We start from the raw sequence: 12945 nt of genomic DNA on the forward strand, positions 1-12945 counted from the left end.
GTGAGTGAGAATGAATATGGGTAAGAGTGCATGTGTGTGAGTGAGAGTGCACGTATGAGAGCGAATGCACACATGAAAATGTGAGAGTGAAAATGTATGTATGTGTGTGTGATATAGAGAGAGAGAGAGGGACAGAGAGAGAGAGAGACAGACAGAGAGATACTTCCACATATTAAAAAGACAGAACTTACAATTACATTATAGTTGTTTGATATTTTCATGTTTTTTTCATGTTGACAATTATTTTGATTATGAATTTAGGAACGGACAGCATTTTAACTTAATAATGTTTTAAATATATTTTCTGATGAGAAAGGTCTTGAAGTGTCCGTATGTTCAGTATTTCTTCATGTTTAATGATTTATTTTATTAGGTATTACACGTCTGTATAGCTTTCATACTATTTCAACATGTACAGTGTTTTTCTCAAGCAAAAAAAGCTATACAGCATGTAAACAGACCCTTCAGTCCAACTTGTACATACTAATCAGGATTCCCAAACTGAAGTCATCTCATTGCCTGTGTTTGACTCACTTCCTGAAGAAGGGCTCATGCCCGAAACGTCGATTCTCCTGATTCTTGGTAGCTGCCTGACCTGCTGCACTTTTCCAGCAACACATTTTCAGCTCTGATCTCCAGCATCTGCAGTCCTCACTTTCTCCTCACATCCCTCTAACCCTTTCCTATGTATGTACCTGTCCAAATTTCTTTTAAATGTTGCAACTGTATCTACATCTATCACTTCCTCTGGCAGTTCATTCTACATATGCACCACCTTCTGTGTGAAAAAGTTGCCCCTTTTAAGTCTTTCCCCTCTCATCTTAAAATGATGCCCTCCAGTTTTGATAGGTATTTTCCTTATCTATGCCCCTCATAATTTTATAAATATCTACATGGTCACCCATCAACCTCCTATGCTCCAGGGAAAAAAGTCCCAGCCAATCCAGCCTCTCCTTATAACTCAGACCCTCCAGTCCCAGTAATATCCACGTAAGTCCTTTCTGTGCCCTCTCCAATTTAATAGTATCCTTCCTATAGCAGGATAACCAGAATTGTACACAGTATTTCAGAAGTGACCCAAGGAACCCAACTCTAGATTTCGCATTGATTTCTATGAGAAATGTAATTTACTTAAAGTCACTTCACATAAAGTCACAACATTCAGGACACAACCATGACTTTAATGGATGACATACTTTAGTGAAAAATGAGGAAATGGCAGAGTTTTGAAAAGTATTTTGTTTCCATTTTCACATTAAAATATTTGTTTTGAGTGGTGTCTGTTTTCTTACACTTAAAACTGTCCTAACTAAATAATTTCAACAGCAAACTTTTTGTGAATCTTAACATATGGTTTGTTATTATCATATACTCTTGTCTTAGATCTTTAAATGCAACATCTCACCCTCTTACTGGATGTGGGTATCTCTTCGTGGCAGCCTCTGAATTAAATGTTTTGGTAGGTCATTTCCAATGGTCATCAAGAGTCAACCAGATTGCTTTGGGCCTGGAGTCACATATAAGCTAGACTGTAAAAGGATGGCAGATTACCTTGTCTGGAGGATTTTCACCACAATCCTGCTGTAAAACTCTATGGTGACCATTGGACTAGTTTTTAATTCCAATATTTTTATACATTACAAATTTTACGATCTGCCACAGTAGGATCTGAACTTCTATCCCCAGGGACACTGTAATTACTGATCCCACAACATTTGCACTACCCCATTAAACCTCCCTACCCTACCTTCATGCCAGGTTAGAACCAGATTATGGTTAAATCAAATGGTTGTAACTTATATTTGCTTCTGCTGCAGTAGCTCTGCAGCTTATCTGATGGTGATGATGATTTAAAGTTGAAGCAAAATTCCTGAAAGGCAAAAGATTGTCGGTGAGGTGTGAGGTTTTCTTACAATTCCATTTCCAGGAGGTCAGCTTTTGAAGGTGGAATGGGTTGGTCAGAGTCCCTCTAGGAAGCTCCTACTTCCAAATTTGCTCATTCATGTTGATTGTTTGGATGACTTGACAGTAAGGCATTTTAACAAAATGTTTTCTTCATCATGTGAATTCAACAAGTTCACAGTCATTTTCTCAAATGAAAGATCATGCGGGGTAATTCCAATAATCCTGTCTTGTAGTTTGATCCTCTCAGATTCATCATTAATCTGAAGAAGAGATCAAGGACAGAGGGACATTCCATATTTAATTAGGTAATTACTTGATATGCATTACCCTATGGAGCTGAAAATGTCAAAGGTGATATGATTTTCAGTGGTAAAAGTATTTTAATAGTCTGTGTCCAAATTTTAAATGTATACATTGAATGTTCATAATATATTTGAGGATAGCAATATTATCAGGCAAAGTGAACATGGTTTTGGTGGAAAGGAAATTGCGTATGACAGATTTATTAGAATACAGAGGAACCTCAATTATCCAAACGACACGAATGTTTGGATAATCGAATGCTAGATAACACAGTTTAGCCAAGCATCAGGACCTTGCGATCTTGTTCGGACAATCCAAAGTTCGGATAATCGAATGCCAGTTAATCGAGGTTCCTCTGCATGTTGTGTTTGGCTTTCCAAAGACATCCAACAAGGTGCCAAATAAAAAATTGCAATAGATGTTAAGGACATATGGTGTTGAGGGTGATATATTCGCATGGACACAAGAATAACAAGAAACAGTCAGGAGAAATGGTTGATTTTCAGTTTGGCAAGTCATAATTAGTAGAGTGTTGCAGGGTTCAGCACTGGAACTTGCAACTGTTTACAATCTACATTAATGCCTGAGATAATGAAACCAACCGTGTTGTACTACATTTGCTGATGATATAAACATAGGTAGGAAAGCAATGTGTAAGGAAGATATAAGAGAAATAGATAGGTAAAGTGAGTGAGCAAAGGTCTGACAGATGGTGTATAATATTGGAAAATCTGACCTTGTCTAGTTTGTCAGGAAAACTACAAAAACAGAAGATTATTTAAATGGTGAGACACCTCAGAATGCTGCAGAACAGGGAGACTTGAATATCCTTGTACTCATAATTCCATCCCTCCCAATAACCCGGACTCTAGGTGAAAAGTCAAAAGTACAACTTCCTTGTTGTGGCCTTTCAGAGTATCTAAGAAATTGCCTTTGGGATTTTTCTTCCTGTTCCAACCTTATTTAATCACATACGATTTTCCTTACCTCTCTGTATTGCATGGTTCTTCCAATACTCAATTGAACATGGCCCAAGCACCAGCATCACTAGGTGGCATGTATCATTTCCAATGTATCAGGTTCATGGGCAGTGGTCAATCCTATTGCAGTGGAGTGACCCCGATTTCCAATCTCAATCATTTTCTTTCCCATCCTTGTAGCTGCCGATAGAGGGAGTCATGACCATAATAAACCTTAATGGATCTATAATTTTTGATGCATTCCCTTGAATGTTTTACAGTTGATGTGATACTGTTTCTCTAGAATATGTTTTTCAGTGACCTTATATGTGACCTTCACATCCTACTGATTTCCTGTAACCACTCAGCTTGATATTCCTGCTTGGACACTGTCTAACAATTCACTGATCCTTAATCTTTATTCACTAGTTCTCAAGAAACTGTCCTTGGTTAAACCATTTTCAAATTCAAGATTCTCCTGCTTTCCCTTTCTTCTTCCAGTTTCTACAAACGTTGTTTCTCTATCGCTGGCCTTTTATGCTGTTTGCTAATTCTGCCTTTGTAATTTAATGTTTGTTCAGTATTTTAGCCTGCTTCTAGTTTGCCATGCACCTTCATCATTGCTGGCTAACACATGGACACTGTGCCCAATGTTTGGTCTTAGAGAATGTCATTTCCATCTATGTGACTCATATACTGTACATTTTCTTTGTGAATCACTTCCCTGGCACATAGTTTGAGACCAACTCACTCATTACCTTTACCATTCTTTGTTAGAGACAGTTTCCTGTTTGGATACCTCAGTTTATTAGTACTTACAGCCTGGATTTGTTGTTGAAAAGACAACTTGGACCAAAGCTTTAAGGTTAACAGTTTCTCTATTTCAATCGACAATTGTTACAATTAAGCAGGAGCACACTAATGTCAGGGAGTGATCAGTTCAGCAGGCATTAGTGTAGGTTCTTACTGTATAACCGATCACTCACTACAGCATTCAGTCATAGTCTCAGACAGAACAGGAACAGGTCCTTCAGCCCATCATGTCTATGCTGACTAACAGCATCAACAATCCAAGAGTATGTTTACAGGGGAACCTCAGTTATCTGTAGGACACAGGCGGGGAGTATTTTGTTCAGTTCATCAAATGCTGGATAACATAGTTGATCTTGCCAGATAATCCGAAATTCAGATAATCAAATGCTGGATAATTGAGGTTCCTCTGTATATCCAATAACTTAGCAGCATCACCCCAACCAAACTGTACAAATCTCAGAACACATTAACTTTTGTCAATTGTTGATATCTCATTTCCTTGGCCTTGAGGATGCTATAACAGTATCTCTGAATAGGTTACTGAAGCTGAAGGTTTGTTAGCAGAACTCTTAAAGTCAGTTTCTGTATTGGAGCTAGGTGCAGGTCAGTCAGACACTGTGATCTTGTTCATATCAGCTTGACCTCACATCTTACCATAGAAAAATCATAGCTTCTTTCTCAAGTAATTATGATTAGCTTAATAAAATAGCCTGATACTGCAGCAATTCTGTTGAAAGGAACATAGAATGTAAACCTTCTTTACCACTTTATGCACTTGTGTTGCCACTTGCTGGGAGTAATGAACTTGCACCCAGAGATCCCACTGTACATCAATGCTGTGAAGGGTTCTGCCATTTACTATATCCGTCACTACAGTAGTTGTCAATTAACTCACTCCTAAGTCTCTCAAGGCATACTGTGCATTAAATTTGTTAGGATCACACACCATAGATTTGATTATCCAGAGGAAATGTGAGGGTCATCAATAACCTTGTTTACAGCAGTCATTGTAGATTCAGAAATGGAAGACCCTGCTTGAATAGCTTCCTTGAAAGTGACAACCCAAAATAATATTCATAAAATTTGTCATGAAAAGACATTATATTAATTCCAACCTATAGGGATTTCAGGTAAATGAACCCTGAGAGTTAATAAGAAATTTTGAATAGGGCTGGGCAATGAGATTTCATTAGGAGAGTTATGCTACAGTGTTTTATATATTCCTAATCAAGGGCTTATGCCTGAAACGTTGATTCTTCTGTTCCTTGGATGCTGCCTGACCTGCTGCACTTTCCCAGCAACACACTCTCGACTCTGATCTCCAGTATCTGCAGTCCTCACTTTCTCCAAAATAGAGAATGAGTTTGACAAAATATGAAAGAATAAATAGTTGGCGATTGAATTTAATACCAACTAATGTGAAGTGCCACACACAAAATGAAAAGGAGATGAACTGTACGTTGTGTGACTGATGTTGACAAGGCTAAAGGTGAAGTTTTAAAAGACATCTAAGTCTTAGAAAACTTAACGCAAATTAATTATGTTCAACCAATGCAGAGCAGCAATGAACAAAATTGTTAGGATTCACCCTACATAGACTTAACCATAAGATATATAAAGTCACCACAGTTCTACTGGACCATGAGACTACTCTCTCATTAGAGAGAGAGATGATTGGTGGTGGCGTAATCTGAGGGTCACCATGCATCAGGCAAAGGGAAAGGTTGAGAAAGAGAGTCCATTCATGGTCACCTCAACTAGCTGTGGGAATTGACCTGATGCTGGTGGTATCAGTCTGCATGGCAAACCAGCTGTCCAGCCAACTAAGCTAACTAATTTTGCATCATTGCTCCAAGTTAACGTAGTGGTTGTTTTCTTCATCAGGCAATAAATTTCTTTAGAAGGTAATCATATTCCAAAATATCTATCTGTCCTATTTAATTCTATGTAAGAAGGGATATTTCATTTTATGCATTCTTGTCTAGGATATTCCAAACAAACTGAGCTGCATTTATATTGATCTTTTAAAGATTAGCTAAAATACAGTCTTAGAGATGTATAGCACGGAAACAGCACGTCCATGCCAACCAGATATCCTAACCTAATCTAGTCCCATTTGCCAATATCTGGTCCATATCTCTCCAATACATTGCATCATTCTTCACCATTTCCACCACCTCCAAATGGACCACACCACCAGAGTTATACTTCCCTCCTGTAAAGATCGTTCCCTCCGCAACACCCTCGTAAGGTCCACCTCCCCCACCAACCCACCGTCCCCTCCTGGCACCTTTCCCTACCACCACAGAAATTGCATCCACACCTCCCCCCTCACCTCTGCCCAAGGCCCCAAAGGAGCCTTCTACATCCATCAAAGTTTCACCTGCACTTCCACACGTCAGTTCCCATATCCGTTAATCACGATGTGTGCCCCTCTACGTTGGGGAGACAGGATGCCTTCTCGCAGAGTGCTTCAGAGAACATCTCTGGGACAACTGCACCAACCAATCCCATCGCCCCGTGGCTGAACACTTCAACTCCCCCTCCCACTCCGTCGAGGACATACAGGTCCTGAGCCTCGTCCATCGCTGCTCCCTCACCACCTGACGCCTGGAAGAAGAACACCTGATCTTCTGCCTCGGGACCCTCCAACCCGATCATCTTTATCCCCACTTTCATCCACCTATTGCACTCTCAGCTACCTTCCTCCCAGCCCCAACCCCCTCCCATTTATCTCACCACCCCGGCAGCTCACAGTCTCATTCCTGATGAACAGCTTTTGCCCAAAACATCGACTCTCCTGCTCCTGGGATGCTACCTGACCTGCTGTGCGTTTCCAGCATCACACTCTCGACTCTGATCTCCAGCATCTGCAGTCCTCACTTTTGCCATATCCCTCTAAACCCTTTCTATTCATATACCCATCCAGATGCCTTTTAAATGCTGTAATTGTAGCAGCCTCCACTTTCTCTAGCAGCTCATTTCACGCACACAGCACCCTCCACGTGAAAACATTGCCCCTTAGGTCCCTTTTATATCTTGCCCTCTCACCCTATGGTTCTATGTTCCCTCTAGTTCTGGATTCACCCACCCAGGGAAAAGACCTTGTCTATTTACCCTCTCCATGCCCTTCATGATTTGATAAACCTTTATAAAATCACCCCTCAGCCTCTGAACCTCCAGGGAAAACAGCCTAGCTTATTCAATTCTCCCTATCGCTCAAATCCTTCAACCCTGGCAACATCCTCTTAAATCTTTTCTGAACTCTTTCAAGTTTCACAACATCCTTCCAATAGGAAGGAGATCAGAATTGCACACAATATTCCAAAAGCGGCCAAACCAATGTCCTGTACAGCCGCAACATGACCTTTCAACTCCTATACTTAATGCTCTGACCAATAAAGGAAAGCATACCAAACACTTTCTTCACTATCCTACCTACCTGCGTCTCTACTTTCAAGGAGCTATGACCCTGCAATCCAAGGTCTCTTTGTTCAGCAACACTCCTCAGGTCCTTACCATCAAGGGTATAAGTCCTGCTCTGATTTGCTTTCCCAAAATGCAGCATTTATCTGAATTAAACTCCATTGCCACTCCTCAGCCTATTGGCCCATCTGATCAAGGTCCTGTTGTAATCTGAGGTAACCTTCTTCGCTGTCCACCAAGCTTCTAATTTTGGTGTCATCTGCAAACTTACTAAATAACAGTGATAATAACCATGCTCTTCGTCATATAGTGCCATATGACTTGCCAACTGACCAGATCAGGCCTGAATTTAATATATCATCCGTCAGTCAGCATTTTCAGCAATGCAGCACTCACTCAGCTTTGAGCCGTGTATTCAAACCCTGAATCGCAAATTCAACAAGGGGGCCATGTCAGACACCAAGCCTGATAAATAATTTCCTGCAATTATTTTTTGGATTCTTTTAGTAAAAGGCCCAACCAAATATCATCAACAGCCCAATTATAAAGTGCACATTAGTTTGTTTGCCACTGAGTCATACAGAACACAAAGATCAAATGGTTTTAATTGGTGCAGCAGTGAGTGTGTGGAAAGTGGGGTTAGTTAACTGCACAGCTGGTCTATGATGCAGAGTGACACCAACAGTGAGGATTCAATTCCTGTACTGGCTGAGGTCACCATGTGGGTCTCATCTTCTCAACCTTTCCCCTTGCCTGTGGTGTGTTAATCTGTCACTGGTCATCTCCCTCTAATGAGAGAGCAGCCCTGTGGCCTGATAGGACTATTGTAATCTTACCTTTATTGCAAAACAAGTGAGAAGTAAAGAGTCAAAATGTGTGGCACTGGAAAATCACAGCAGGTCAGGCAGATTTCGAGGAGCAGGAGAGTTGACATTGCAGGCATAAGCCCTTCATCAGGAATGTAATAGGTTTATTTGTTCCTTGTACAGTCCATTACCCTGTGCTGGAATGTATGCATGCATAGATATGAATTAAGACATCAATGATGATACTTCATGCAATTGAATATACTAAATTATTCACATTCTAGATCCATCTATAAGCAAGAATTATTAGATCAAGATACTTAAAGCCGTAATGGACTGCAACCTGTTTTTGAGCAAGAGGTTTCAGATTCAGGAGAGTAGAAATGTTGAGGTTTGGACCATAGGTTTAATATTTTGTACTTGAACATTCCTGGTCTCTTCAGTCAGTGAGGAAAGCAGATGCAATCTGCAACAACTCTGTCATAGGGGCTGATAACCATGGTTTTGATCTTGCCAATGTTTAACTGAAAGAAATTTTCCACATCCTTCTAACCAAGTAAAGGAGTTAATGATTTCAGTAAAGTAGTTGTTCAGATCCTTGTAGAATAATGTAGCATTTGAATTCCCAATAACCAACTTGAAATCTTGTTGTGTGATTCTTTTAAGTTTAAAGAAAACGTACTTTAAGAAACAAGCTAAAATCAACACATTCACCAATCTTTAGAACATATTAGATTAGATTCCCTACAGTGTGGAAACAAGCCCTTCGGCCCAACATAACCGACCCAAACTCCTTTTCCCTTTAACTAATGCATCCTACACTCTGGGCAGTTTAGCATGGCCAATTCACCTAACCTGCATATCTTTGGATTGTGGGAGGAAACCGGAACACCTGGAGGAAACCCATGCAGACACAGGGAGAATGTGCAAACTCCACACAAACAGTCGCCCGAGGTTGGAATCGAACTTGAGACCGTGAGGCAGCAGTGCTAACCACTGAGCCACCATATTCCTTATTAGTTTCTTCACACAATTAGTAACTCCATATTACATTTATACATCATGCTGCACTCTCAGCACAACTGAGTAAATCCATAGCACTTTTAAAATCCTGTTTTCCTCTAAACATTTCAATAGGTTCTCTTTTCCCTGTTACACCAGGCAAAGTCTTCCGTAGTCCTTTTAAAAATCCCTGTGTTCAATCCTTCTGACAACACTCGAATGGATTTCTCACAGTAAGGCACCAACTAGAAACCTTACAGTCTATACGTCTCTGCAAGAGATGTTAATGACATCACTTCTGATGGGGATTCTATCGGACCAATATTCTGTGTCTCCAATAAGTAGCATCTCTCACTTTCCTGTACAGGTCTCTGAGTCTGACTGAAGTCTGTAAGACTGTATAAAATAAGGTCTACTGCTTCTCCCTTCATTCGGGTGTTAAAGTCTGGCATTTGACATTAATTGGACTTGACCTTGCTTCTTGTCCTCATTGGGGACCAGATCAAATCAGCTTATCATCAGGCAGGAATGATAGGACGTCACATGCTTTATTTTACCTTGAATCAGAAAAAACAATTTAATGCATAACAATCTTTAGAAAACTACATTAATAACACATGACATTTTTTACTGGACAATTAACTAATAAGAGTGCATATATGCTTTAGTTCTAAGTATATTTATGGGTCTTACTGACAACACTTTATATCCTTGTGAACTGTGAATATTTATATACACATAATTGTAATACTAAGGAAATAAATGCAGAATTACAGATTTTCAAACTGAAAATTATCTGTTTTTGATCAAGCTTACGTAGTATCGCCTAGACCCAGATATCTATGTATTTTATCCAAGGTTTGTTACGTGACACTGCTTGAAGCTGAAACCTTCAGTCTGCTCCCACAGCTCAGATTCTGTGTGGTCTCACTGGTTGCTGATCAGGAAAGATCAAGAGAGCATGAAATGAGCCTTAAAATGTAAAGGAAAGAAATATAAACTGGGGAGGCAGATGCTCTGCCAAGTAGATGTTTTACTGAGAGCAATGATGGAGACAATGCTGTGTTACCTCACTGAGAGAATGCACATATGGTCAACAGTTACATTTTCTGTTGCTCCACACTACTGCTGTATTCACAGTAGCTAAATTGACTGGTGTAAAATAAGTCATTACTGAATGGTGCTGAAAATGTGTTGCTGGAAAAGCGCAGCAGGTCAGGCAGCATCCAGGGAACAGGAGAATCGACGTTTCGGGCATAAGCCCTTCTTCAGGCTTATGCCCGAAACGTCGATTCTCCTGTTCCCTGGATGCTGCCTGACCTGCTGCGCTTTTCCAGCAACACATTTTCAGCTCTGATCTCCAGCATCTGCAGACCTCACTTTCTCCTCATTACTGAATGGTTCCCTGGCTATAATTGTCAGTTTAACAGCTTCATTTTATTAATTCCAGTGATTTGTACATATTGATCAGTGTACTTGTGGATAAGTTAATGTCTACTTAAGGGCTTCATCATCCCACTGCTCCGAGTTACTGGTGACAGCTGAGGCCTTCTCCCAACATGCAGTGCAACAAGTCTGACCCTGTAGGATGCTGGCCAGTGAAGGATGAGGTGGCCTTCTTCCTCTAGATCCCACCCCTCTCTGTTTCCTCTTCCCATGTACATCACCTGATCCTGGCTAAATGCCCGTGCCATTCCCTCACTGTGGCCTGCCAGCCTGCCCCAGAGGTAATCCCAGACTTACCTGGAAATCTGGTCCATTGTTGAATGTATCCTTGGTGCGGTGCAATGTTCCTGAAGGCACTGAGTCATTGGCGGCAGCCAGCTTGAATAGAGGCAGGAGTTCTTCCTGGAGAGGTGTGGAAATGTCGCCTGACAACAATCACAGGGCTGGGTCAAAGCCATTCAACCATGGCAAGCTGTCTGAGCAGAGGTAAACTCACCCCAGTAATTATTGTTGCGATATGAGGGACCTGCCCTCAGCCTGTAATCCAGCCTCAAGTTCAGGTCCTATCTGCTCCAGAGGTGTGTAATAACATTGGTGGGCAGGTTGGTTAGAAAGTTCTTGTAACACAGCTCCCTTTCACATTTCCAAGGTAGTGACTTAGTCTGAGACCTGCTTCAGTGTCTGTTAGGAAGAGAGAAGACTCGGAATGATTTGATGAATCATTCAATTTCTGAAATTGTTAGGTTGGCATACAGAGATTTTAGGTCGTGATTGGCAGTGAGAGTTCTCAGTCATAGGAGGAAATAAAAGCAAAGACTTTGCAGTCATGACTGACTGAATTTTAAAAACTTTGATTATCTTAGCCAGGAATAGTTTTTTTAAATTTGCTTTTATTTTTCAGTGTATAAGAAGGTCTGCAATACCTGGAAATACAAAGGAATTCTCTTCCAGTTTGAGCAGAGTTTTGTTAAATGGCATTTCCACTTTGCAATGTCCTGTAGTGCACCTGGTGATCTCCAGGAACTGTTAGAGATAGTACAGACTGCTGCAGTAAATGTTCAGCATCACAGGCCTTTATAACTGTAACAGCTGGCTTCCATCCAGACACGGCCTTCTAATTGCTGCTTCACTTTGGATAAACTGGTGGACCACATGGACATGGTCTTTCCAACATGTCAATCATGGTTTGCTATCTGCTCTCCTCCAGGCAGTATTACTGTGGAACTAACACCAGAAACCGCCTTTGCAGGATGAACATGTGCAGGACAGCATGACGGCTTTTCTCTGTTTCTTCTTTCACTTATTTGTTCCTCATCAGAACATGAATCTCCTTGACAATCCGACTCTTCTGCAATCATCTCTGGACTGTTATAGTGTGCCGATTACAGCCAACCTTCGTGATGAAGTTTATTACAGGAATTCTCAAAATTTATCAATGCACTTGAACTACTGTTGGAGTGCAGTTATCGGCTGAATTGCACGTATTATTATATAGAATGTGAATATTGCTGGAAAGACCAGAATTTATTGTCTGTCCTTAAGCCCCTTGCATAGGTCATAACAGTTGGGCCTTCTTGAACCCTAACAGTATTCACCTGCTGTGGGTATGCCAGAGTCCTGTTAGGAAGGAAGGTCCAGCATTTTGACCAATGATAGAGAAAGAATTATAGTTATATCAGGATGGTGTAGTAGTTAGATGGGAATTTACAGGTGGTAATATTAATATGAATTAATGATCTTTATCTTTCTAGGTGTCAGAAATGGCTGGTTTTGTTGACAATGTCAAAGGAAGCTGGGTGAGTTTTTACAGTGCATGTTATACATCGTACACACTGCAGCCAAAGTGCACAAGTAGTAGATGTAGTGATGGTAAACAGGATACTGTACAAGTGGATTTGTTTGTCCTCATGTTGTTAAACTTCTTAAGTGTTGTTGGAGCTGCATTCATTTTGGCAAATGGAGAGTATTTTATCATACTCCTAATTGGTATTGTGCAGATTGGAATCTGAATATAGTTAGCTAGTTCAGAATTGCTAGCCTTTGACTTGCTCTTGGAGCCACAGTATTTCTATACAGTATTTAAGCTTCTCGTCCATTTATATACGCCAGGTTCTTGTTGGTGGGGAACATTACCAAATGGCTAATTTCTCTCTTGTTGGAAATGGTCATTGACTAGCATTGTGTGACATGGATGGTACTTGCCAGTTACCAACCCAAGCCTGGCCAGGTCTGTGAGTTTTGAAACATGGACTGCTTCAATGTCCAGGTCATCAGTGAACATCACC

The sequence above is a fragment of the Chiloscyllium plagiosum genome, chromosome 6, assembly GCF_004010195.1.
Source record: "Chiloscyllium plagiosum isolate BGI_BamShark_2017 chromosome 6, ASM401019v2, whole genome shotgun sequence".
Lineage (NCBI taxonomy): Eukaryota > Metazoa > Chordata > Chondrichthyes > Orectolobiformes > Hemiscylliidae > Chiloscyllium > Chiloscyllium plagiosum.